At 37.3% G+C, this 25,842-nt stretch overlaps 1 protein-coding gene across 1 annotated transcript in view; it reads left to right on the forward strand.

Moving 5' to 3' along the window:
- Positions 1–333: 333 nt before the first annotated feature.
- The window catches only part of MBNL1 (muscleblind like splicing regulator 1), a gene marked incomplete at both ends in the record, with an annotated part of 170,764 nt that continues 145,255 nt past the window's right edge, over positions 334–25,842 (forward strand). Inside the window, one exon of the mRNA XM_080695750.1 lies at positions 334–371. The remainder of the gene's footprint in view (positions 372–25,842) is intronic.

Raw genomic sequence — 25,842 nt, forward strand, 5'->3', positions numbered from 1 at the left:
AACTTGATGACCTTCGTGCGGGGTGGGGGCGGCCGCGCGCGGGCCCCCCATCGCCGCCACCCTCGCTCCCGCAGGCATCCCCATCCCCGGGCTGCCGTCCAGCCCGGTTTTCATCTGGGCCAAATATGTGCACGCAAAGGTTAATTCTCTGCCTGCTACCCATAAATTACGCATGACATGTTTAGCAGGGCTGCCTTATATGGACACGGGCTGAAATACAGCCCGGTTTGGTTTTTGCCAAGTTTACAGGGCGGAAGACGCCCTGCGCGCGAGAGGGCTGCTTCTGGCTGCTTTATTATTGTTTTTATTATTTATTATTATTATTATTTTCATCGTTTTGTAGTGCGTCACTCTGAAACTGTTAAGAAAAAGTAAGTATAGAGGCTCTCTGGGTGGAGCCGCTGTTGGTTGATTGAATTGCTTTCGTGAAAGGTTAGAAAGGATGAAAAGTGCTTAGTACTTGGGTTCTGGTTTTTAGACAAAAGCAGGACAAATATGTAGCCCCCCTCCACCCACTTTTTTTTTTTTTTTAACGGAGCCTGAATCTGTTATTGGTAGTAATGTATCATGTGAGAATACTTTGATTCCAGAGGCTGTAATCTGAGCAGATATATGGCGGAGCTTACGCCTTTCCTACTCCCTCGCTGGCTTGCTCAGGGCACTTTACAGTTAGAGTGTTGATACCAGAGTTAATTGTGTCCTTAAGTCTCTGGGCCCCGGGAGACTGCACCGCTGCGATTCCGAGGTGTATTTCCATGGAGTGTGTCTCCCTCCTATCAGAATTCAGTAAGAAATTCACTCTACAATAGAGAGCAAAAGAATAGCAAACTCTGCCATACTCAGGAATTTCTTAAACACATTAATACGTGGAGACAGAAGTCATATTTAATGCCTTTGGATTCGCAGGCCCCATGCAACGTGCTTTGAAATTCTACACCAGTGGACGCCGTGTTCCCCCCCTTCCGGGTTGAGCACTGTGTTTATACAAAGAGGGTATTTAGTACATAACTTAATCTATACCAGCTAAGGGTCCTCGCCACATTATCTCTCTGGGTTCCAAAGAGTGCTGGCGTTTTCGCTTTCTTGCTTTTGAGATAAAACTATCGCCTGGACAAGTTAAACTGAAAGTTCAGCCACTGTAAAATTCACTCTAAAAAATATTTGGACCAACACTTAGGATGGCTTATAGAGGTAGAGTTATAGCCAGGGACGGAAGAAGTTATTTTGTAGCCTGAGAAAGCACATTACTGTCACTTGTGGCTTTGCTTTCTTAAAGATGGTAGAAAAAAACTACAGCTCCTGAAACTACGGTGTTCGAATTTCATCCGTTTTGTGTATTTGCTTGGGGTTTACATTTTTTTTTTTATTTTATCACTGTTTGGTTAGTTAGGCTTTCTTTCAAAATGTAGACATAATTTTTCGTTTTCTTTGTTCAATGCGGGGGAGGGGGTTTCCTCACTGAAGACTACAAAAGTTGTCTTTTGTGTTCCAGAGAACAGGTTAGGTCAGCACCAGAGAACCTGTTCATCCATCTATAATTATAAGCACTTAAGACATAACAATCAGGTTATATTATTGCAAAGAGTCTCAGAAAAACCTCACATGTACCTTGTTTATTTTTTTTTCATATAACTAAGAACCAGTTTGTGTGTAGATGGACATCGAGTGTAGTAATACTCTATGCAGTAGTCTCAGAGAAACGGAAGTGTGACATGATTTGAAATATTATTACTGCTCTTTATACTTATGTATCTGAAACTAACTTGGACTCCAAGTTGAATTGGTTACATTCCCCCCCCCCCCCCAACATTCTCTTCTTCCTCTGGGCACAGAATTCCTATGAAATGAAACACTGGGTTCTGTTCCAGAATAAGAAGAAATTATCCCAAAGTTTCTTTTTTTGTGTGTGTGTGGGGGAGAAAGGAGTGAAATAATATTTCTCATTGAGGAAGAGTATGTTACTTCAATATGTAAAAATTTCTATCCACAAGTTAGTGAGACTTTGTTTCAAATTAAAAAAAAAAAAGAATGATAGGGATTGGGGTGTAGGTCAGAGATAGAATGCTCCTGAGTTGAATTCCCAGTACTGCAAAATAAATAATAAACAAATAAATAAATTTTTACCTTCATTGTAAGTAAATAAACAAACAAAAATGCCTTCTTTGCATTTGCCGGTGTGACCCTAGGTTAGGCCTCTATTTGGTATATCTGTTCATGGAAACAGCCTTGCTGTACCTTTCTGGTGTTCTGCCTGGTGATGGAAGGTACATAAGATTAGAGACCACTTAGATCCTGCTTGGAATAAGTTGAGAAGAAGAGGTAATTGAAATTTTTATGCCGTAAGAAAATGACAGTAGGTGGGCTGTGGATATGAGAATCAGGAGAGCAGAGGAACGGAGTAAAATGTGTTCACTAATTGATTGGCTCAGGATAAAACCCCAACTGACCTTCCATGATCAGAGAGTGTGTTACCCAGGAAGATGTTCAAGTGTTTGGCCTTGTGGGCCAAACAACTTCATATTTTTGGAAATCTACTGAGGACTTGAAATTTGGCTGTATCAGTTTGAAATTTCTTATAAGTATAAAATCCATACTGGCTTGTGAAAACTTTGTACAAAGGAATGAATATAAAACATCTGGTTAATGCTTTTATATTGATTGTATATTGCAATGATAATATTTTGGCTATTGGGTGCAATAGAAGATCTGTTAGATTAATTTCACCTGTTTTTTAAACTGGAAAACTTAATATAATAAATATGGCTTACATTATACTGTATTGGAAAGTGCCATTCTAGAATAAATTGGGAAAACAGTAAGTTGGGAGAAGAAGAGTTTTCTGGTGAAAACTATAAGATTGGCTTTTATTTTTACAAGATAAAGAAGTTTATTATACATATAAAAATGCCTTGTTTTTCTTACCCATTGTGACCAAAATTTGAGAAAAAATACCACCTTACATCTATTTTTATTTTCTCAAAACTAGTACTTAGTTTAGAGATATAATGATGAGGTAGAAATAACAGAGAAAAGGCTTATAATTAGGAGGATGAGTCTTAACACCTCTTAAAGGCCAGAATAGAGTATGATTGCTACTTAGGAACGTTTTAGCGACACCATAGTTATTATTGTCCTGAAGTTACCAAACATAAGCAAGTCACTAAAATTTATTTTAAAATACAGTTTTCAGTAAACATCACTTATCTTCAAATGCCTAATATGTATTTTCCTTGGCTATGACTTTCCTTCCTTAGAAAATAAAATCACCAAACACATACAAACAAGCTTCTTACCCAATGTTAATAAAAGATTCACAGGAATGAAAGATTTTCACCTGCAGGGATTAAGGCATTATTTTGAAGGTTAGGAAAGATAGTAAAAAATAAAAAGTGTTTCCACGGCAATGTTATGAGCTTTGCAGGATTTCTCTATGCAGAGCCATCTTTATAATTTGCACACATTCTTGAGAAAGCACCTGACTGGTAAACAAAGCATGATAACATAGGTCCTGGAAACATTCGATGCAGGTATTTTCATGGCTAAAGTGCATTTTGCCTTGTGCAGTGAGTGTGAAGCCTATGTGTATATATAATATATATATATATAATTTCTTTTCTCACCATATAAAGTATGCTTTCTGTTATTGTCTTGAAAGATGAATGCAGTGAACCTTGAGCATTTTGAAGGAAGGGGGACAGATTTCTTCTAGAACCTCAGGAAGACTTGACAGGCATGCTGGGGGCATCTTGAATCTGCCTCCCACTACTCCAGGCATAGCTCCCATGAGTGTCAACTGCACTGGGAAGGATAAGGGAGGGGTTATTCCCATCAACTATGTATATCGTTTCTGATGAGTCATGGAGCACATTCGCTAATGGTAGGAGCATTATTGATTGAAAAGCAGAGGACTAAAGAAAAGCTCTTGACATACGGCACTAAACTCTAGTCTGTAGACACAGTTTACTTTTAAATATGGGGGGAATTGGCTGTGATACAGTTTTTATGTTAAAAATGTATGTTTTTGTAAGCATTCTAGCTATATTATTAATTAGCTTTTAAAACACAAATCCAGTCCCTATCTTTCAGATAATTTTTTATGTTTTTATAGAGGTATCTTGTCAAATCTAAGACATCCATAAAAACAAGGAATCTCTGAATTATGTTAGAGTAGTAGGCATGAATTGGGCACTTGTTGCACTTTTTTGGAATTTTACTCTGTTTCATTGACTAGTCTTTATTAAAATAGTACAAGATAGATAAATTCCATGACTACATATAGCCATATTTGGATGGAGTAGAGAATTACTTTTCCACTAAGATCACTTATTTTCAGAAAGGTGAAGACGTTTCGGAAATGGTCTCATGGTTCAGGTAGTATATCTGCTCCCAAGAAAAACTTTCACATGTTTTGGCATTGTTTTAAGAATTGACAGTATCTTTTTTTATGCTTAAAATAATAGGTACATGTGCTTCTGTTAAGGCTGATAAAGCTATACATACTTGGGTTAAGTGTGGAGACAACTTATATGTGATGAATGCAGTGAACCTTGAGCATTCGTGTGTGTGGCAACCAGGGTTTGAACCCAGGGGCATTCTATCTGTGAGCTCCACCCACAGCCTTATTTTATTCTTTATTTTTGAAGCAAGATCTCACTAAGTTGTGGTGTGGAGGGCTTCACTAAAGTAGCTGAGGATGGCCTTGAACCTATGATCCTCCTGTCTCAGCCTCCTAAGTACTGGGATTACAAGTGTATGCAACTATGCCTGATGAAGATAGAATTTTTGCTAAAACCATTTCAATTTACTCAAGTTCTCTCATACTAAAAGCATTATTTAAAATATTCTAAATATGAAATCCGAAGGCCATTACTAATATCCGTACAGATATCTACTCTATTTTAGTCCTTCTTTTGTAGATAAAGGAAGAGGTTTCTTCCTTCAAAGATTCTTTTAAAAATTTGTGTTTCACACTGGCTATTTCTCTACATTTTTATTTTTTAAACATTTTGTGTATGGCAGAGAGAATTTAACCCGGCGGCATTCTATCTTCAAACTGCACCTCCAGCCCTATTTTATTTTTTAAACAGGATCTTGCTAAGTTAGCCTCTGCTGGCCTTGAACTTGTGATCCTCCTATCTCATTCTCCTTAGTACTGGGATTACAGGTTTGAGCCACTACATTCAGCTTTTATTTTTAAAACTTTGGAAGCTCTGATCTAAGAAGGAACTTGTTTTAAAGAGCTAACAGATTCTAGGATCACAAGGCTGAATTGAATCCTGTGAAATGAACGTTATAAGGCTAATTTGAGATAATAGTTGATCTCTAGGTTAAGTGTATTTTGTGACAGAATGCCGCACTATGCTCCTGGTAATGTTCCTAATTTAATCCACATATACTTTGTCGTGACAAAAAAGGCAGTCTGCTGAAAGAAATAAGAACTTTAAAAATAACTGAGAAATGGCATTTATTTTCTAGGTAAAGGCTAGGTAACATAGTATAGAAGTTCCCATAAGGAAAAGACAGATCTTAATGTCACTCTGAACCACATACATGTAATGAAAGAAACAGGTTAGGATAAGCAAATAAATAAACTGATTATCCTCTATTTTCAACTTTACCAAATAATATTCTATTAAAGCCAAATTATTTACACCTATTCAGTAATGTTTCTGTATTTCCCATGTATTTGTAGGTAACACCCAGACACAGAATTTTCATACATGTTCATTAATTTAGTTCTTTTATGTAACAGAAGTATATTGTTTTTCAAGTGACTCATACTATTATTGAAGTTCGTAATTAACATTAGTGAATACCATAAAATATGAACATTAGCAACCACTGAATAGTTATATAAATATATTAGAAAACTAAAGTAGGTAATAGAAATAAACAAGGGACGTAAAGAATTTGCACCAAAGAAAGCTACATTGAAAGTAAACTATAATTACTTTTAGGTTACAATGATAACTGTAATATATGCCAGAGATCAGTGGAAATAATACTAAAACATATCAAAAAAGCAGTTATTTTATTTTGTAAAAAGAAACACAAAAGGTCCGTGGGCAGCAAAGAGAAATATATGAGCAAGGAGATATTAATCAGAAACAGCCACAGTATCCAAATTATCATGACTCAGAATAAAAAAAATAATCCATCCAAACACCAGAAAGTATAACTGATGGTTTTGGACAGAGGTAGAAGTATCATAATTATGAATACAATTTTGTGGGTTTTCAAAAAATATCCATAATATTTTTAAGAAGCCAGCCTGTGAAAGGTATTGTAACACTGACTATAGTTTCAGTATTTAAAATATCTGCATACTGACATCTGTCTACGACAATTGTGAATCAACAGACTCTCCAGAAAATTATTTTAAAAAGTGTGGTAAACTGTTCTGTATGCAGCAGAAGTGTAAGGAAACATGAACAGAGGAAAGGCATTTATAATTTAATAGTCAATGTGCATCATGTAGTCGCTGAAGAGCAAAAAAGTGTGGTAACAGTTCCTCTTCATTTTGGAAATATTATCCAAGACATTTTCTGAACTTGACATAGTATTAGAACCTATAGACTATTCAGTTGATTATGTCCCCAAACTGATCATTTATCTATGTATCAGGATTGTTGATAGTAAAAACATACTCTCATTTTATCTGTTTCTGGGTTGTATATTACAAGAAAAGATAACCTGTGGGGTCACATTAGAGCACCCCACGTGGATGGGTGGAATCCTCTTATTCTAGAAAGCTAGTCTTTCTCCAAGAGTAAGATACTTTTACCATAGTAGGCTAGTCCAGAGAGGTGACAGGTGTGAAGAACAGGATGGGGTGGGGCTTGCTGCAAAGGAGGGTGTATAGCAGGGAGAAGCTCTGAGCCCTGGCTGGACTTGCAACTCAGTATCCCCTACCAAATGCCTCTTCCACCATATTTGTGTTTGGTAAGTTTTATTTTCAAAAAGCTGGCTTATGACGAGATACACTCCACCGAGCATGGTGGCGCACGCTTGTAATCCCCACGCTTGCGCAGGTTTGAAGCCAGCCTTGCTGGCTTAAGAGACCCTGTTTCCAAATAAATATATAAACATAGGTCTGGGAGTGTATCCCGGAGGTAGAAGGGCTTTCAGGAACCCCAGTACCACCAACCAACCAAACAAATAAACAAAAAAAACCACAAAACAACAACAAAAAAAGATACACTTTATGCACATTGAGTTTGTTTGGAAAGCCCAGTGTTTATGGCCCTGCAGGTGAAATAACCAGGCAGTGCAGACTCCGTGGAAACATGGCACATTGTGAAATGTAGGACACCTTCCTAAATGTAAGAGGTGATGCTCCTATATTCATTATTTTATCCTTACATATTTATTGCACTTTTGTCTATTTCTTCAAAGGAACAATAGATTTTAGAGTGAAGAAAACCATGACTTCTTTCCACACTTTAGTTTCCACATCTGTGAAATTATAAACATATAAAGTAATAATTATTAAGATAATAGAAGTGGTCATTTGCTGTACATTTTTTTTTGCAAAGTATCATTTAGTATTTTCTAGAGCTATAAAAGAGGACTTATGATCTTTGTCTTAAAGATCAATCAGCATGATTGAGACTTAGTCCATTGTTCATATGCAGAAATAGGAAGCTTGATTTTTTTTTCTTTATTTCCATTTCCAAGTTTGTTCCCTCAGTTTTTTGGTCTTGCCTTCTATGGTATATAAAAAATAGTGATGAGAATAATAGCTGTAATAATGATTACTAATATTTTTCAGCATTTCTATGTGTCAGGTTAAGGTTCATGATTAATTCATGTGCTCCTCAGGACAGCTTTATAAAATGAGCCCTAATAATAGCCTGGTTCCATAGGTAGGCATAGACACATCAAGTTATTGAAGTGTTAAGGAGCACAACAAGGAACTTAATTGAAGTGGTCCAGTTTTAGATCCTATTTTCCTATGTACACGCAGATGTAAAAAAAAAAAAATGTGTGTTGGGTGCTAATAGGAAATGGAGACTAAAAACATTTGAAATGCTTTAAAAGAGGCATACTTTTTGTACCATTTGAGGAAACTTTAAAATGATAGTTAAAAAATATGATAAAGTAGAGAGAAACATTAACAGTGTGGAAATAGATGAGAAATCTAGTGGGAAGGAGATTGGTATTGCACTGTAGACATCTTTGGGCAGTATCAGTGAATTCAGCAACAGTGGCCAATGCCAGGAGATGTGGGTCAGGGAGGGGACCTTCCAGGAGTTGTGCTGTAATGCTGCTTAACAGGGGGAGGATAGGACAGGTGTGTCATGAAGCAGAGATTTTGGTTGGGCAGAGAGAAATGAAGTACAGGGAGCAGGAAGAGGGAGGACGTGGGTGTTGGGGAAATGGGACAGGCTTGGCATCCATCCGTAGGAAATGGCAGCTGACTTGACAGAGGCAGTTAAAGCTTTGGGAGCCGGTCTTTAGGATTTGAAACATGTAGTAACAATTTTTAAAACTTAAAAAAACCTTTTTATTAATCAAAATTCCTAATTTGAAACTGTCGTCCCTGATCAGCATGTCATCAGTGTGCTATTTGTGAACTCTCTCCGAATAAAGAATTATATTTTAAAATATCACTAAAACACAAAATGGTATCTTACTAGGAATTCTAACTTTATTAAATAGAAGATACCCATTAAGTTGTTAAAACATTTAATGGCTGTGCACACACTTCTGTTTTTATTGCAGTGTGTGTGTGTGTGTGTGTGTGTGTGTGTGTGTGTGTGTTGCTAGTGGTTGAATCCTGGGACAACTCGCTAAGTTGCTGAGAGCCACACTACATTGCTGAGGCTGGCTTTGAACCCACTGTCCTACTGTTTCAGTCTCCCAAGTACTGGGATTACAGGCATATGTCATCATTTCCAGAGCCACAGACTTTTAAAGTACAAGATCGGATGAGCTATAGAATTCTTTATCCCAAATTCCTTATCCCAAACTGGTAATTTCAAAGTAAACACGATTTCATCTTTGTGGGTATATTGCTGAAAGGTATCTCAATACCAGGCAGGCAGTTCTCGTCCCTTATTGAATGCACACAGAGTGTCTGTGTGACCTGTCCTCACTGGTAAACAAGGTGGCAGTTAGAGACATGATAAAATGAGTTTGCAATGTGCTCTATGTGGCTGACATTTATACAGGTCAGACCTTGCTATTTTAGGGAAGGTATCACTATATCTGTGGTATTCTTTTTCCTGGAAATAAAAATCCTGAATAATCAGTCACTTTTAGAAACAGAAAAATTCATGTATGAGAATAAATAACCAGTTGCCTTTCTTTAATGGCTCTGGGGATAGTTATGTTTCAGATAGAGTAGAATGTGTTATCGGAGGCCTTTTACTTAAGATTCTTACATTTTTCTTACAGATAAATGGCTTAATATACTTTAAGCAGAAATGTCAGAGCAATGATGGATTATGTTGTATTTAATACATATACAGAGAAATTCCCATGAAATCAAGACCTTTTCTCAAGAGAAAGTCTTATTTATAAATATTACCACTTATTTATTTAGAGTCTCTGTGTTCATAAAAAATAATACAAGAGTTACTCTATTCATATGTCCTTTAATATAGCACAATTATATAGAGATAGAGAATAATGTTTCAGTATTTCATTTTGCCATTTTTATGTGTTGTTAGTTTTATGCAAAAGCTGCACTTAGTACTTAGTGCATGCCTTTTTCCATTATTAGACTATTTTTTCTTGTCTTGCTTTTTTTCCTGGTCTTGTGCCATGGATTGAAAATCTGTTTTGCTGTATCATTAATATAATACTTAGAAAATTTTCATTTGAAAATAAGATCGTGTATACAGAGTTACAATTGGATAAAAGGAAGAGGAATAATTTATAGTACAGTGGGGGTAATTATGGTTGACAACAATTAATTGTGTATTTCAAAATAGGTTTTAGAGAGGATTTTGAATGTTCCCAACACAAAGAAATGATAAATACTTGAGGTTGGAGAGATGGCAATTATTTTGAGCTGATCATTACATATCATATATATGTACTGAAATATTACACAGTACCCATAAAAATGTACATTATACCATTTAAAAATAAATATAGATTAAGCAAAAATAAATAAATTTCTATACTTTATTAATTACCCAGCCTGAGGTATTTTCTTTTGGTATCCCTGAACAGATTAAAATATTCAGGTTCATTCACAGGATACAACACTGTAAATTTCTCTGAGGACTCTATTAAACCCCTGGAATACATCTCCAAATACAATATCTATTTCTAGAATTGCTTTTTACCTAAAATTAGAAGACCCCCAAAAAATATAAATAAAAGTAAGATCAAGCAATATTAGGATTAAAAATTCTTCTTGAGCCTGGTGTGGTGGCACATGCTTGTAATCCTAGTATTTGGGAGGAGGCTGAGACAGGAGGATGACCGTTCACTGACAGCCTCAGCTACTACTTAGTGAGACCCTTTGCAACTCAGTGAGACTCTGTTTCAAAATAAAGAATAAAATATAGGGCTGGGGATGTAGCTCAGAGGTGGAAACCTTGGGTTCCATCCCCAGTTCCACAAAAGAAAAAAAAAAAGAAATTCTTTTTTACTTTTTCTGTTATTTCATTATTGGGCTAATTTGAACCAAACAAATTTACTCCAAATAATTTGAGCCATGATTTGAATTCCATTGCTGAAAAATCAGGGAAAGCTGCCTTGTCGATTTAGTGGTGCGCAGATGAGGTATTTGGTTTTGAATACCTCACTGTAAAGTCTTCAAGAGAGCAAATATGAAGAGCAGGGACTTCAAGAAGATCTTTGACCCAGGTCTAGACTCTCACTGGGGCATGGCAGGACCTTCCCAAGAAAATAATTGTAAAAGTGAAGAATGGGAATTGAGACTTTTGAAAGCTAGGTTCTTCAAGTAGAGCTCTGTGTAATGATTTCTGGGGGACAATATTTGCTGAACATTGCTTAGGGGAAATGACTAGCAGACAAATGTATTTTTGAGGACTGGGATTTAAAAAGCGCATGTTGCATTGGAAGCATTTCATTTAGGAAAAAGAGGTCATGTCTACTTCTCGGTAATGGATTAAAGTTTACTAAGTGCTGAGGGTTTTTTTTTTTTTTTCTCCTTTAAAAAGTTACTTTATCATGTCCACAATGAAGCCATAGGAGAATCGAGTTATCCTCGAGGTTCAGCTACATAATCAATTAACAAACATATTCTGAGCACCTATTAGAGTCAAAAGATTGTAATAGGTCAGGAGAGGAGGATCCAGAGTAGAATTGTGTAGTTTCCAGCTAATTGAGTTGGGGGGAAAGACATGAAAAGTTAACAATGCCTGGCACTATACAATTGAGTACCAGAGGAGGAAGCTCAAAGAAGGAAAGGAAATTCAAAGAAGGAAGTCTTTGTGGTGCTGAATGGCTGGGGCCTGCTGTGTGGAGGAGGTGGCTCCTGATAATAGGGCTGGAGATTAAGCAAGCTTTTCAGCATGTGGAGGGAGATCTCAAGAACAGGGCTGGCAGGGAAGCCAGCTGTCAAGTTGAGCATCTTCTGTATGGGGGTATTGCCAGCCTAAGTTCTATTCAAAAAGGGTTGAGTGAGTATGAGCATCCCAGCAATGGTGAGGAAGAGTCCTAGACCTGTGAAGCAGAAATCACTGTCCTCTCGGTAATGAGCAGGACCCAGAGACTCAGAGAATTTTATCTCCTTGCCTAGATTCCCATAGTGAGCAGCCAGGTCTTTTGATTACTTCAGAACCACTGATCTTTCCCCGCTTTTTGTGAGTCTGCTGGTAGTGATTGTGAGATAGAAATTTCAAAACCTTCACCCTTATGACGACCAACAAAAGTCCTGATCACAGGAATTTAATGTAAAAGGCTGTCAGGCACACGTTCATCTTTTTGCTTTGACATTGGGTTACAAGCAGTGTGCAGTTGGACTAGTACTTATGATCTTTGTTTTGTGGATTTGTAAAAACAAAAACTAAAACTCCTGTTTTTATCAGATATTGTAAGGGCTTGTAGTGTGTGACATGCTGTTGCATTTGGCAGTAGGTAGATCCTACTTTAGAGGAAGATACATGGAGTGCAAAGACAGTATGCAGTTTTCCTTCAGCATCTGTAGGGAACTGGTACTAGGACCCCCCATGGGTGCTCAAGTTTCTTATGTAAAATTACATGTGCACATCCACTGTATATATTACATCATCTCTTGATTCCTTTTGGTAGCTTACTTATATAAGGTAAATGCCATGTAGATAGCTATTTTATTGTATTGATTACAGGAAAATGATAAGGTAAAAAGTCTATGTGTATTCAGAATATATGCTATTTTTTTTTTTTTTTGGTGGTACTGGGGATGGAACCCAAGAGCATTCTACTTCTGAGCTACACCCCCAGTTCTGTTTTTTAGTCTTTATATTTTTTGAAACAAGGTCTCACTGAGTTGCGAGAGGCCTCGCTAAGTAGCTGAGGCTGTCAGTGCCTCTCGAATGCTGGGATTACAACCTATGCCACTTTCCCCCCAAATATTCAACCCATGACTGATGGAGTTTACTGGTACAGAACCCCTGAGTACAGAGGGCCTATTGTGCTTCCACAGCGATTTCATCAGAAAATGATAGTAGATGGCGCACACTTGTAATCCCTGTGCTTGGGAGGCTGAAACAGGAGGATCACAGGCTTAGGGAGTTCCTTTTTCAAAATTAAAAATAAAACTATGACTGGGGGTGTAGCTCAGAGGTAGAATGACCCTGGGTTCAATCTCTAGTACTACCAATAAATAAGGAAAGAAAGAAAAGAAGGAAGGAAGGAAGGAAAAAGAAAGGAAATAATAGGAATAATGCAGAAGATGGATTAAGTTTATGGGTCATCCTTGGGTGCTTTCTTTCACCTTACGACATTTTCTCATATCAGTCTCTGATATGCGAAAATGCATATTCTTTTTAACTCTCTGCAATCACCTTGTTGGCATAGTTTATGACTTTAAAAGATAAGCTCTTCATTGAAGACTTGTTCAGAAGGAAACATGTCACTCTGCTAGCAAATTCCTCTTTTGTAGAGCTGTTTAGAACATGCGCCAAATAAAGTTCTTTATTGTCCGGGGAGGAAAAGGAAAGTGTGCCTGTGTCTTGCTTTTGGCTTCAAAGGAGAGCGTTCTTACTTAGCAAATATTTACAGAGTGCTGGGCCATGCATGGTTGTCCTGCTTCCCTTCTCTAGAGGACAAAGGGGTAAGATGTGCCTGTTCTCAAAGTAGTTTTGAGAGTAGTGATAGAAATATTCTTGAAGAAGTTAAGGCAAAACAAAGTGGGCATAAACGAGTGGAGAATAGGCTATTTGTGGGCAGAGTGTGGAATTTGCCTAAAACCATTCAGTAGAATCATTAACTCTTTAGTCCCTTTGTATATATTAGAGAACAAAAATCAGCCTATATCATATTAACGAGATGTGACTCAGTGTTTAAACTATTTATTTTCCTTGACAAATACTTGATAAATTAGCATGCCCCAACTCTAGCATCATCCTAGACTAGACAGAATAATGAATAGCATCATTATTTCTGATGTTGGCCTTTTTTGGAGAGATGTTGAGACATGCAATTCATCTGAATTTTCTTCTTTTTAACTCCCTGATTTAGGAGCAGATTAAAATACTCAGTACTGACAATCAAGTTTCAGAGCCCATGACTTTTAGGTTAACAGAAAAGAAAAATCCGTAAGAGCGAGGTGAGCCGTATTTCGCTTTAATGACAGGGTTTTAGATATGTGCACGATGCTCTTTTTCCTCCTGCTTTTCTTTGTGTGCAGGAAATAAAGCCGTAGTTTGTAGGCTGGCTTCCAAACTTTCAAACGGCCAATGTGCAACTGTGCATATTTTCAGAAGACCCCATTCAGCTGTGAAGTGTTCATTCCTTGTTTCCAGGGTTGAATCTGTATTTTAAGTTAGAAAATTCAGATTTTTTTTTATTGTGGCCCATTGTGAATATTTTAAATTGCATCTATCTCTTTAAAGTCCTCTGCATGAAAAGTGTCACGATGAGAGCTTGACGATTATGCTAAGTGAGATTAGTCAGTCACAAATAGTAAAAATTAGGATGCTCTCTCTAATATGCGGAAGCTAGGGAGAAAAAGGGTCATAGGAGGAACTCGAGATGAGGAAGGGAAAACCATAGCTAAGCAGATAGGGAGGTCAAATGAGGGGAATGGGAGGGAGGAACAGGGAAATTCCCTAATGTACATGATGTATATTCACAAACATATCAAAGTCAGTCACTAAACCAAGCACGAGAAGGAGGGAATGGGGTGGGAATTGGTTAAGGGCTAAATGAGTAATGTGTGCATGTATGCCCCTACTGTCATGTACTCCATTACGATGCATGACTACAATGCACCAATAAACAATTTAAAAAAAAAAGAGAAATTTTCAAGCTGGGTGTGGTGATGCACGCTTGTAATCCCAGCATTTGGGAGGCTGAGACAGGACTGCAGTTTGGAGACAGCCTCAGCTACTTAGACTCTGCGACTCAGTGAGACCCTGTTTCAAAATAAAGAATTAAAAAAGTAGGTCTGGGGGTATAGCTCAGAGGTAGAATGCTCTTGGGTTCCATCCCCAGTATCACCAAAAACAAACAAAAAAGATTTCAAGAGAATTTCAGGATATGGTTTCTGATTTTCTGAAGTTTATGGCATTGGGAAAATGGCCATTCATAAGTGGGATAATGAAAGAAAAACAACCAAAGACCTATCATTACCGACTATGATAATTAAAAAAAATAGTACTTGGGAAGCTGTGACAGGAAGATTGCAAGTTTGCAGTCAGCCTTGGCAATTTATCAAGGCCCTCTGTAACTTAGGGAGACCCTGTTTCAAAGTGAAAACAAATATAGGTCAGAAGTAGAATGCCCTTGGTTCAATCCCTAATATCTCTCTCTCTCTCTCTCTCTCTCTCTCTCTCTCTCTCTCTCTCTCTCTCTCTCTCCCCTTACTTAGTAGATGCCTATTCTCTTACATATATGACAGTACAGGGCACTCACTCAGCTCTGTGAGATTCAGGCACTGCTATCTTTCTGGGGCACAGGTGAGAAAGTGGAGACTTGTGAAGATGATGGTTAGGTAATCAGCTCCCGGATCACACAATAAGGTTCTGTGGAAGCAGGGACTTCAGGCCAGGAGTTTTGCTGTTTGCGTGCTTGCTTCTTTCCGTCAGTATACCAACTAAATATAAAACTATTCACACAATGCAGATTTGAGGCCTACTCCAAGTTAGTTCTGGAAAGCCTTAATGAAGGTGGTAAGATGTGAGAGAGGCTTTTTTAAGCATTGTGGTCATAAAACAGCAGAGACATGGAATGGACTTTGAAGTTTCACTGGCTTTGAAAGGAGGGACATATCAAATGGCCTGATCTGCCTCGTGGTTTGCGCAGTATTAGTTCTACTCTCACCTAATACCCTCTGCCCCAGCACTCGCCAAGATCAGCGACATCTACTTTTAGACTCAAAATCATTGCCACCTGTGAAGTTTCTGAGGTCACTTCTGAGTGACGGAGCACTCTGCCAATTGCTCGGTTGGAAGGTTTGCTAAATGATGCAATTGTAAGACATGTCTTTTAGCCCCCAAAAGAGTGTAGCAGACACTCTTATCCACTCAATACTGAAGGCATTAGGGTAATTCAGTTCATTTCTTTCACTGTTAAAAAGCAGAAACCAGTTGTCCACATTAAAAGAGGCAAACAAGCCATTGAAAATCAAGCAGCTCTATAAGCTCTTGGAGATTTCTGCTTAGCTTTTTCACTTACCTCCATATCCTCAGCTGAGTAATTACAGCGCGCGCGCGTGTGTGTGTGTGTGTGTGTGTGTGTATGTGCACATTTTTTGTGTTACATCCATATGTCCATGTGGGTTCCATCAATGCTTATGAAGTAGTATCCATAAGTTGTAACTAAAAATAGAATAGCATAAATGTATGAAGCTAAGGGAGCCAATGCCGAATGGGCTGATTTATACATTTTCACTGCAATATTGTGCTTACTGTCATTTTGTGGCTATTGGCATTGATTGCAACTATGGGCTTGTGAAAATACAAGGTGCTCCGGATCGAGGTAGAATAAAACAAAAAATGTTATCAGATACCTGTAGAGATGTGAATGTACTGTTACTTTCCGTAGCTGCTCAGGTTGGAGTGCAAATATCTGATAGGTACTGTTCAGAACACGAATCCTCATCTTAATGAATTGATTTCCCTTGCCCTTTTTCTTCCACTCTTGTTAAAATTTTATCCTACCCACACAGCACCAGTTCTGTCTGTGTTGGCTATTTGACATTAATGGATTCAAAAATATTTCCTCTTGATGTATCAACAGTTCTCAGAGACAGATACATCCACAGGGATAGATAAGTTTGGATTGGGATTAAAGATTCAATGCTTAGGTACAAATGTTTTGTCAAGAAAATCAAGCACCTGGATTTCAGCTCAATATTTCTGTGAAAAATGAAATTCATTAAACACATAGATTCTACAATGCTTATTTAAATACCAAGTAGGATTATTTTATATCCTAAGCACCATAGTAAACATTGAATATGTAATAGTAGATATAAACAGATAGTACAGTTATAAAATGTAGACATCTCTCAAGTTACAAATTGACCATTGCAGAAATAATGGCATCATATTAAGCCTTGCTGCTATTAAATTTAAGTAATCATTTCAGCAGTTTAAATATTATTTACAGATGCCAGTAAATATTTATTTTAAAGGGTCTACCAAGGCAAGGTTTACTTTGGATGTGTTAGTGAATATTTTCATGTGAAGAAAAAATGTCATTCATGCTTAAATTGACTGCTTTACAATTAAACAGGAAAAATAGCATCACAGAATCATGCAGAAGAGAGAAAACTCAAGTTTGAGTGGCAGCAGAGTACCATGAGTTTAAAAGGTCAGGCTGGTACAGGAGGCTCTCGTTGTGTCCGTCAGTGGCATGCAGAATTCTTTGACAAGCTGGAGCTGATACAGCTGAAAATATCTGCAGCCTTGGAAGCCTTGTACGTTTCAGAAGGTCATTTTGGCATCCTGGTAGGAGCACCGATTCACAGCGAAGGTCAATCTGGACAGCCAGGAAAGAAGATAGGTTGCTGAACCCAGCGGCTGTAGATTTTAGGGCGATTGCCAATTGCAGTAACTGAGCATTTGAATTGGTTGTGGTCCTCTTTCATTGAAATATTTATAGAGGAGGGAGCCTTACTTGTCGTGTGAATTCGAAATTCTTTTTTTTTTTTTTTCTCCCCTTTTCCTTCTGAAAGTTTAAGCATGCTATCTCCAGTTTTGCCCTGGTAATAGGACGAATGTTGCTTTCGTTTCTTCTATGTCTGATATAAACCCCATCAAAAAAGGATGTGAGTCTTACAAGAGCGAAGTGCACATCAAATATATCTGTAAAAAATAGATAGCAAAATATTAGAAGGGAAGAAGATGAAACAAGTACTTGAGATGAAATTGAGCACTAAATTCATCTCTCAGCTATCTGGCAACTGAAGCAAATGCTTCTTTAGGAAGAAGAAAAATCCTGCTTATTTAATACATATTTTTCCATATTTCATGTTCTGTTTCATTTTTAAACCTTAGGGTGTTTCGTTAAATATTCTAACTCTGCCCTTAGATGAAATCATTGAATGGATGAGTTCCATTTACTTAAGTGAAAGCTGAATACTTCAGCTTGGCTTTCCAGACCATTGCTGATTCAGTTCCAGCCCCAAATTCCCACCGTATATCCTGCCAGCCCCATTGAGCACAGAGACCAGTCCCTGTGCTCCTGGTCAACGCTTTGCCCTCTTCCTGCCTTTACTGTCTGTATTTCTGCAGTCTCGCTTGGCATTTCTTTTTGTCCCTGTCTAAGCAGATAAAAATAATCACTGTGTAAGGGCCAGAGATATGTAGCTCAATGGTAGAGCACTTGCCTAGGATTTGCAAAGTTGTGGGTTCAATCCCCAGCACTACAATAAAGGGAAAAAAATTATTCTGCCAAGTCTACCTGAGATGGCTTATCCATTTTGTAACCACCTCTGATCTCCCTCCCCTTTAACCTATCAGCTGTATTATTATCTCTGCCATATTCTTTCTTTCTTCTCTGTAGTTATTTGTTAGTTTTAGTTCCTTGATTAAGCAGCAGATTTCTCCAAGGCTGGATTCCCCAGTGTCTAGGCTACAAATAGAGGGTGATCAGTACAGAGGGAATATAATAAATATACACACCTTATTTTATCTCTGTATTGTTTGGCATCGGTGCATATGTTTATTCCTTTAATAGTGTTGAGTTCATCTGAATTTCTTTAAGGAAAATAGTTATTTCTGTAAGGCAGTAGAGGGGAAAAGGAAGTACAATTAGAGGAATAACATCTGCAATTTTTGTCAAAGAGGCATTTGGGGCATTAGGATGCAATTATTTTATTGTTTTTAGTTTGGGGCATTGGGATGGGGATTTTTTATTGTTTTCACTTTGGGTTTTCATTTTCTAAACCAACTTAAGATTTACCATTTTTTTCTGTGCCAACAGAATACAATGGCAAATAAGCTTGATACATATAAAAAGGAAACAATCACTAATGCCATTTCAAATGCTCAGGTCTTTCTCTCTGGTATACTTTTTATGGTTTGAGCAGTTGTCAAAAGGTCCAAAAACCTCTACCATCTTGTACTCCGTTAAGATGTATGACTACAGTGCACCAATAAACGTTTTTAAAAATGGTGTGACTCTACATACCTGTGAAGTGCTTAGAACATTACTTCTGGCTCCTTTCCTGTTCCTCAGACACCATTTTAGTGGTCGAGATAGATCAGCTTTACTGTACCTAGACTCTTTTAGCATAGATCCATTTTATACTTTCAAAGTGGACTTCCATTGTACCTCTGGAAGTTTTCTGCTGGCACTTTTCAGCTTCCTATAATGAAAACTCTGCATGTCAGCTCCTGTTGTTCGGGGGGCCAAAAAAAAAAAAAAAGTCATGTTTAAAGACTTCTGTTTCACAACAAAATTGTTTTTTCCATCAGCTAATGAGTATTTAGAACTCTGTTATCTATTTAACCTAATAAGCAGTTTTAATTGAGACAAATCTCAATATCTCTCTCTCTCTCTCTCTCTCTCTCTCTCTCTCTCTCTCTCTCTCTCTGTTTTTTGGGCTTCTGTTGTATTTATAGTCATTGTTATTTTCACACAGTTTGATAACTAAATCGCCAGCATGTGTGCGATTAAAGGTTAGGCATTTGGAAGCAGAAACTGGGATTTTTTTTTTTTTTGTGCAAGTCTGGATATGAAACCCAGGGACATTTGTTCGTTTAGAAATAAGACTTCAGAAGTCTAGGAGATGGTTATATTATCCTGAAAAAAGTCAGCGGACGTAGCCAACCACCCTTGTAATCTCAGTACTTGGGAGGCTGAGACAGGAGTATTGCAGCTTCCAAGCAGCCCAACAGCTCAGCGAGGCTTTTAGCAACTAAGTGAGACCCCATTTCCCAATAAAATATAAAATAGGTTTTGGGGGTGTAGCCTGGAGGTAGAAGGACCCTGAGTTCCAACCCCAGTACCACAAAAAAAGAAAAAGTCAGGAGGAAAACTTTATTTCAAGATATGAGATATTATTTGCTTTTGTCGAATAACAGTAGAAGCAATGAGTTGTGGAGAAAAACTAAATAAATGCTCAACTTACCCTCTGTAAAATACCAGATGATCACCTTGTGTATTTGGTGTATAAACCAAAAGAAAGAATTTCTCTACATGTATAGAATGTAGCACAAGCTAACTTTTCAAAACTTAACCTCTTCAAAGGCTATTACTTAACTTAGGAGAATACATTTTACTTCTATTAAATAAATAGTGGTTCTTATTGCAAGAATATTAAGGAATTTATTTTAAGTCTTATTTTTCTATTAGCTTTAGCACAGAAGGTTTACTTGAATTTAAATGAAGGACCAGGTTTTTTTATACATGAAGGAAATGATTTGACAAATCCCAACATTTTTTTTAACATTTTCCCTTATTTTTGGGGTACACATGCTCAAACACACATGTACATTCTTGTTTCATATTTTATGTATAAGAACAATTTATTTGCTCATTTTAAGTGACAGACCAGATATCTTCATTGTTTTTCATTTTTGTAAAATAATTTTATTATTACAAATTTTTATTCCTTGAAATAGGTAAGGAGCCCAAGTATCAGTCTCTAATATATTTCTTTTACATGTGTGTGTGTGTGTGTGTGTGTGTGTGTGTGATTTTATATTAATAATTTGTTTGACATTTAAATGATAGGACAATATTGAAAATTCTGACATTGCTCCCTGGCTGCTCTTTTAATTTATCTAATGTATTCTTTAAGATGCACTGGAAGATTTTTTTTTAAACAAAATAAGTTGCTTTTGTATGAAAACTTGGAGTGAACTGTTGGGCAGGGCTAAAACAAATGTTTAGAGTCATGGCAGACAGTATGTTAGGCGGTATATTGTATTAGGGTGGTGTGGAGGGGCATTCATAAGTTAGAAGCATAATATCAATAACAATAACTTGTTTTACAAAATTTTATAGTTATATTAGTTTTATGAAGTCTTTGATAGAATGTAATCAAAGAGCACGCCCTTAAAACTTTAAACAAGACATCCTTTCAAACAATGTATTTGGTGCTGTTAGAAAATTATTGGGTAAAAATATAGTCTACAGCCCTAGTGAGAGTAATACTTTAGCTTTAGTTGACTTGCCAATGATTGCCAATATTATATGGGACGCAGAATAACCTCTGGAGTTAGGTAAAAATATAGAGTCCTGGTCTCTAGCCTGAGTGTATCTGGAGTAAGTCTCAAGAATATGTCTTGTTAATAGTCAGCCACAAGTGACTGGCTCAGGTTAGTTCAAGAATCGCTTTGGATCCTGGAAGGATCACTGTTGGCTTTGTTCGGTTTTAGTAGCCAGCTGCTGTTGCAGTCTGGTTTGCTGTGGAAAGCTGGTCCTTGCCTTTTAAGAGCCTGGGATGCTGATGGAAACACATGACACTCAGTCACTGTGTTACTGACAAGGTGCAGCCAGTCCTTCCTGCCTCCTCACGAGATAGAGCTTTTCTAGAATGCACGGGCTTTATGTACAATTAAAATAATTAGGGAAAGGTTATGGATTTTTTCCTGTTTAGCAAAGGAATCGAATCTCAAGCTTCCCTATTAGTTTGTCCAAGACATAATCCCAAGAATAAAATTTGGATCTCATCTCCTGAGAAACATGGGGTTAGTTTTACTCTGACAGTGTGGCAAAATCGTATTGTTAAAATGAGAATAGATGCTCTGGCAATGGCCGCATCCTTTAAAAATCCCCTTTTGGATACTTCTTTATCCGGTAAACAGAGAGAGAGAGAGAGAGAGAGAGAGAGAGAGAGAGAGAGAGAGAGAGAGAGAGAGAGAGAGAGAGGAGGGAGGGAGGGAGGGATGGGGAGAGGGAGGGAGGGAGGGAGGGGAGGAGGAGGAGGAGGAGGAGGAGGAGGAGGAGGAGGAGGAGGAGGAGGAGAAAGAGAAAGAGAGAGAGATATGCAAGGTGAAGGGAGAAAAGCTTATTTTCTAGTAGGGCATCTGTGCATATGCAGAAATTATATAAAAGTATATAGTATGATCTTGGTTATTTTTAATTGGAAATATCCCCTTGGTTCAGGAAGACTCCCCAACTCAAGACTTAGAAATGATCCCCTCTGGATCCCCAACCTCAGGAGTTACTACCTGGAAATAAGTATTTGGGCCACTTGAGTTTTTCAAATTTCTAAGGTGTAGCCTTAGCTAGTTGGATAAGGCTTGTAATCCCCGCACTTGGGAGGCGGAGACAGGAGGATCATGCTGGTTCAAAGCCAGCCGGGCTGGCTTAAGAAACCTTGTTTCTAAATAAAAAATATAAAATAGGTCTGGGAGTGTATCCCGGAGGTAGAAGGGTTTCCAGGAACCCCAGTAGCACAATAAATAAATAAATAAATAAATAAATAAATAAAATAACAGGAATTGAGAAACTAATATTACACGTGTTTCCATTGATTAACTGCCATATATAGGCTAACAGTTGAAAAGATCTTTGTAAACTACAAAGATAGGCTTTAAGTTCTGTTTATAGGAGAAAAGACACATCATACTCTTTTTTGCATGTTCCCACAAGAGAATTTAAAGTGTGAGTTTAAGAGGAGTGTCTTTTCAAAGTATAGCTTAAATTTAATCATTATAGAAAATGTTATTAATTGTTGGCAAAAGCACATTTTGGTAAATATTTTCTTGAAAGAAGTTTGTTTTTCTAGCTCAAAGTTCATATATGAAAACATGTTACGTTCTAAGATTTATACTGTTTAAAGCACTTGAATACAAGTATAGTTTTATATCTGCAATTGCAGTGTTGCTTAAAATAGTGAAAATTTGGCATTAACTTAGGTGATGATTAATTAGTAAAGTATTGGATATATAGTGGGGTAATATGAAGTTGTTAAAAGCAAGCATATGGATCTATTTCTCTTGACATAGAAAGATCATTAATTTATATTTATATTTTTACTGCAGAATATTAACATAATTTGTTACTAAACATGAGCTTGGGAGTTACTGTGGAACCTCCCCCAAAGAATATTAAATAGGCCCATTGAAGGGGAAACATGAGTTGTCAATGCACATCTTTGTTTTGTGATATACCTTACTCTTTTAAGCCAGGTAAAAACAACTGAGACTTGATTCGCTATTAGTGAAATCGTTATTCCTATTTGTATATAAGCATATGTGAACTTGTGATTTTTTTAAAGAAAAGCTCAAGTCAAACAGATAACCTTGTCATTTGCAATGAAAACAGAAGACTTTGGTAATTTAAGAGTGTGTTTGAAATTGTTATAAACCTAGCTTTTAATTTCAAAGATATAAATCTGTCAAAATACTCATATTATTGTAAGGTTGAACTGTTAGGACCAATATGGCTTTGAGTATTAAACTTGGAATAAGAAGTATCTGAGTGACAGAGCAAAGACTTTTATGGATTATGTGGAAAGGAGGAAATATTTGTATCACTAAAAATTTATCAGTTTTATTTTTTAGGATGCTTTCAGGTTATTCCATGTTTTAGTCACATATAAATTATTTTAGCCATTATAGTCTGAAGAATAATTATTTTAGATCTCTTAAATAGTAAACAGATTTTTTATAATTTCTCACAATGATTCACAATCAAACAACATATTTTGGGTAATCTTTATAGAAATGTGATAGCAAAATTTACCTGAGTTTATTTTATATTTATTATTATTATTATTATTATTATTATTATTATTTTGTGGTATTGGGTATGGAACCCGTCTCCGGGCTACACTCCCAGACCTATTTTTTTTTACTTATTATTTGGAATCAGGGTCTCTTACGCCAGCAAGGCTGGCTTTGAACATGCGTGATCCTCCTGTCTCCACCTCCCAAGCATGGGGATTACAAGCCTGTGCCACCACACTCCGCTATATTACATTTTAAGTCAGACATTTGGAAATTCAAGATCTTTTTGTTAAAATACAGCTTTTGTACTTAGATTTAGTTGTTAGTATTGAGGGCAATTGCCCTGTTACATTTTAAGAAATTCTAGTGAGCAGTGTGTGGTGGCACACGCCTGTAATCCCAGGATCTGGAAGGCTGAGACAGGTGAATTGCAGGTTCATGAACAGTCTCAGCAATGTAGTGAGGATCTCAGCAACTTAGGGAGACTCTATTTAAAAAAAAATAAAGAAAGAAAAGAAAAGTGCTGGGGGTGTAGTTTGGAGATTGAATGCCATTGAGTTCAAGCCCCAGTGAAACACACACACACACACACACACACACACACACACACACACACTCACCCATGCACGCATGCACACAAACACACACACAAAAATGTTTTAAAGATGTCACCAATTTCAGTAAGAAGAATGTTACTGTTTAGAAGATACAGGGGTTGCATTAAAAAAAAATGAGATTTTTGGCTCTTAGATACTATGTCAAGTAAAGTATGCCTCATTTAAGTCAGGGTTGAAATCAGAACCGCCATCCGGGCACTGCTGTGGGAGTCACAACTCCAGAGGGTATCACATTCCATTTAGCAATCACGGTTTTGTAATGCCGGTTTCACTCTGATGGATTCTGGTAGTTTCAGTACACCATTCTTTCTGAAAATTGCCAGGACATTGAGATTCGATATTTTCATGATTTAGTTTTTGAGCACCTCACAACACTGGTAATTTCACTATAGTCTGTGTTCTGATTTCTGTTTTTCATCTTGAAATACTAAATGTTTTAGAAAGATCAGATACAACTTCCTTAGGCTAACAAGATAATGTCTTTGTTTCATATATGAGTAAATAAAATGCTAAAGGATTAGTGTATTCTCCTGAAGAATGATGAACCAGTATTCACATTTTTAACTTATGATATCTTTTTGTAGAATAGAGGGAAATGGTAAAACACTGTGTGTTTGAATGTCACCAGAAAAATGTCAATGTTCCTTTCTTTTGCTAGAAATGAAGGCTGGTTCTGTCAAAAATGTTCAGATAATTATCTAATGTTTTTAAAATTTGCAAAGCCACACAAAACTGTTTTGAATTATTTTGTGGCTAGGAACATCTTTCAACTTCACAATCAAGAAGGTGTTTAATTTAATTTTTTTGTTTTTAAACTTTCATTGGTACCATGCAATTATACATCATAGTGAGACTCAAAGCGCTGTAAGCATACATGTGGTTCTGTTTTTAGCTTCTCTGCCTCATGCTCTCTTTCTAACCAGTGGCACTAGGTGCTGGTGCTACTTAGTTTTAAAGGTGACATCTTAGCCGGGCGTGGTGGTGCACACTTTTAATCCCAACATTCGGGAGTTTGAGACCAGAGGATCGTGGTTCGTGGACATCCTCAGCTATTTAGTGAGGCCCTCTGCAACTTAGTGAGACCCTGTTTCAAAATAAAGAATAAAAAATAGGGCAGGGGGTGTAGCTCGGAGGTCAAATGCCCCTGGGTTCCACCCCCAGACCTGCAAAAAAAAAAAGAAAAAAAAAAAAAGAAAAGGTAGGTGACATCTCCAGGGGTATTCAGCTGTGCATTAAGAGCTCCAGCCTTGTAACTTGCAGACTATACTACAGATTAATATTCAGATATACTTAGAAAAATACCAGACACGTTATTTTGTTTCTTCCTCTGGGCCAAGTGCTATCTGGATGCAGTACCAGTGCAGCAAGTACCTTGCCCCTGGGGCTCTCATGCCAAGGCTCAGAACAAAAGACAGTAGGATCCAGACACTATTGGACTCTAATTTCTTTACCATAATATTACTAGTTGTTAATTGGCATGAGGTTATGCCCTTCTCGTATCAAGTTTGGGCTTTTGAGAGGCACAAAACGTTGAGTCCTTCCACAGTGGCTAGACAATCCTGTGAGCAGAAAACTGTAGTAGAGACTGGATAAAGGCCTGTTAAGGTGCTAAGCTAGTGTCTGATATACAGAGGATACTAGTCCACTGTGATGATTGCCTTCTAGTGAACTTAGACGTTATTTTCTTATTTTGCCTGAAATAGGAATCAGTTTGAAATTCTTTAAAATCATTATCTGTTTAGAAGCTTTGTGTTTTATTTTTGATTTCGATATAAGTATCACTTGTCTAAGTTAGTTGCTTCTGGAATTCTACTCCTTAGCCATAGTTCATCCCTTAACTAAAACACCGTTCCTTATCTTTCCAACGACAGACTACTTGATGATTTAGGGTACCGAACAACTATGAAGGGAGTTTTAAAAGAGTGCTTTGAAGCCGGGCGTAGTGGCGCACGCTTGTAATCCCCGCGCTT

This window comes from Muscardinus avellanarius, assembly GCF_963383645.1.
Source record: "Muscardinus avellanarius genome assembly, chromosome: 5".
Taxonomy (NCBI): domain Eukaryota; kingdom Metazoa; phylum Chordata; class Mammalia; order Rodentia; family Gliridae; genus Muscardinus; species Muscardinus avellanarius.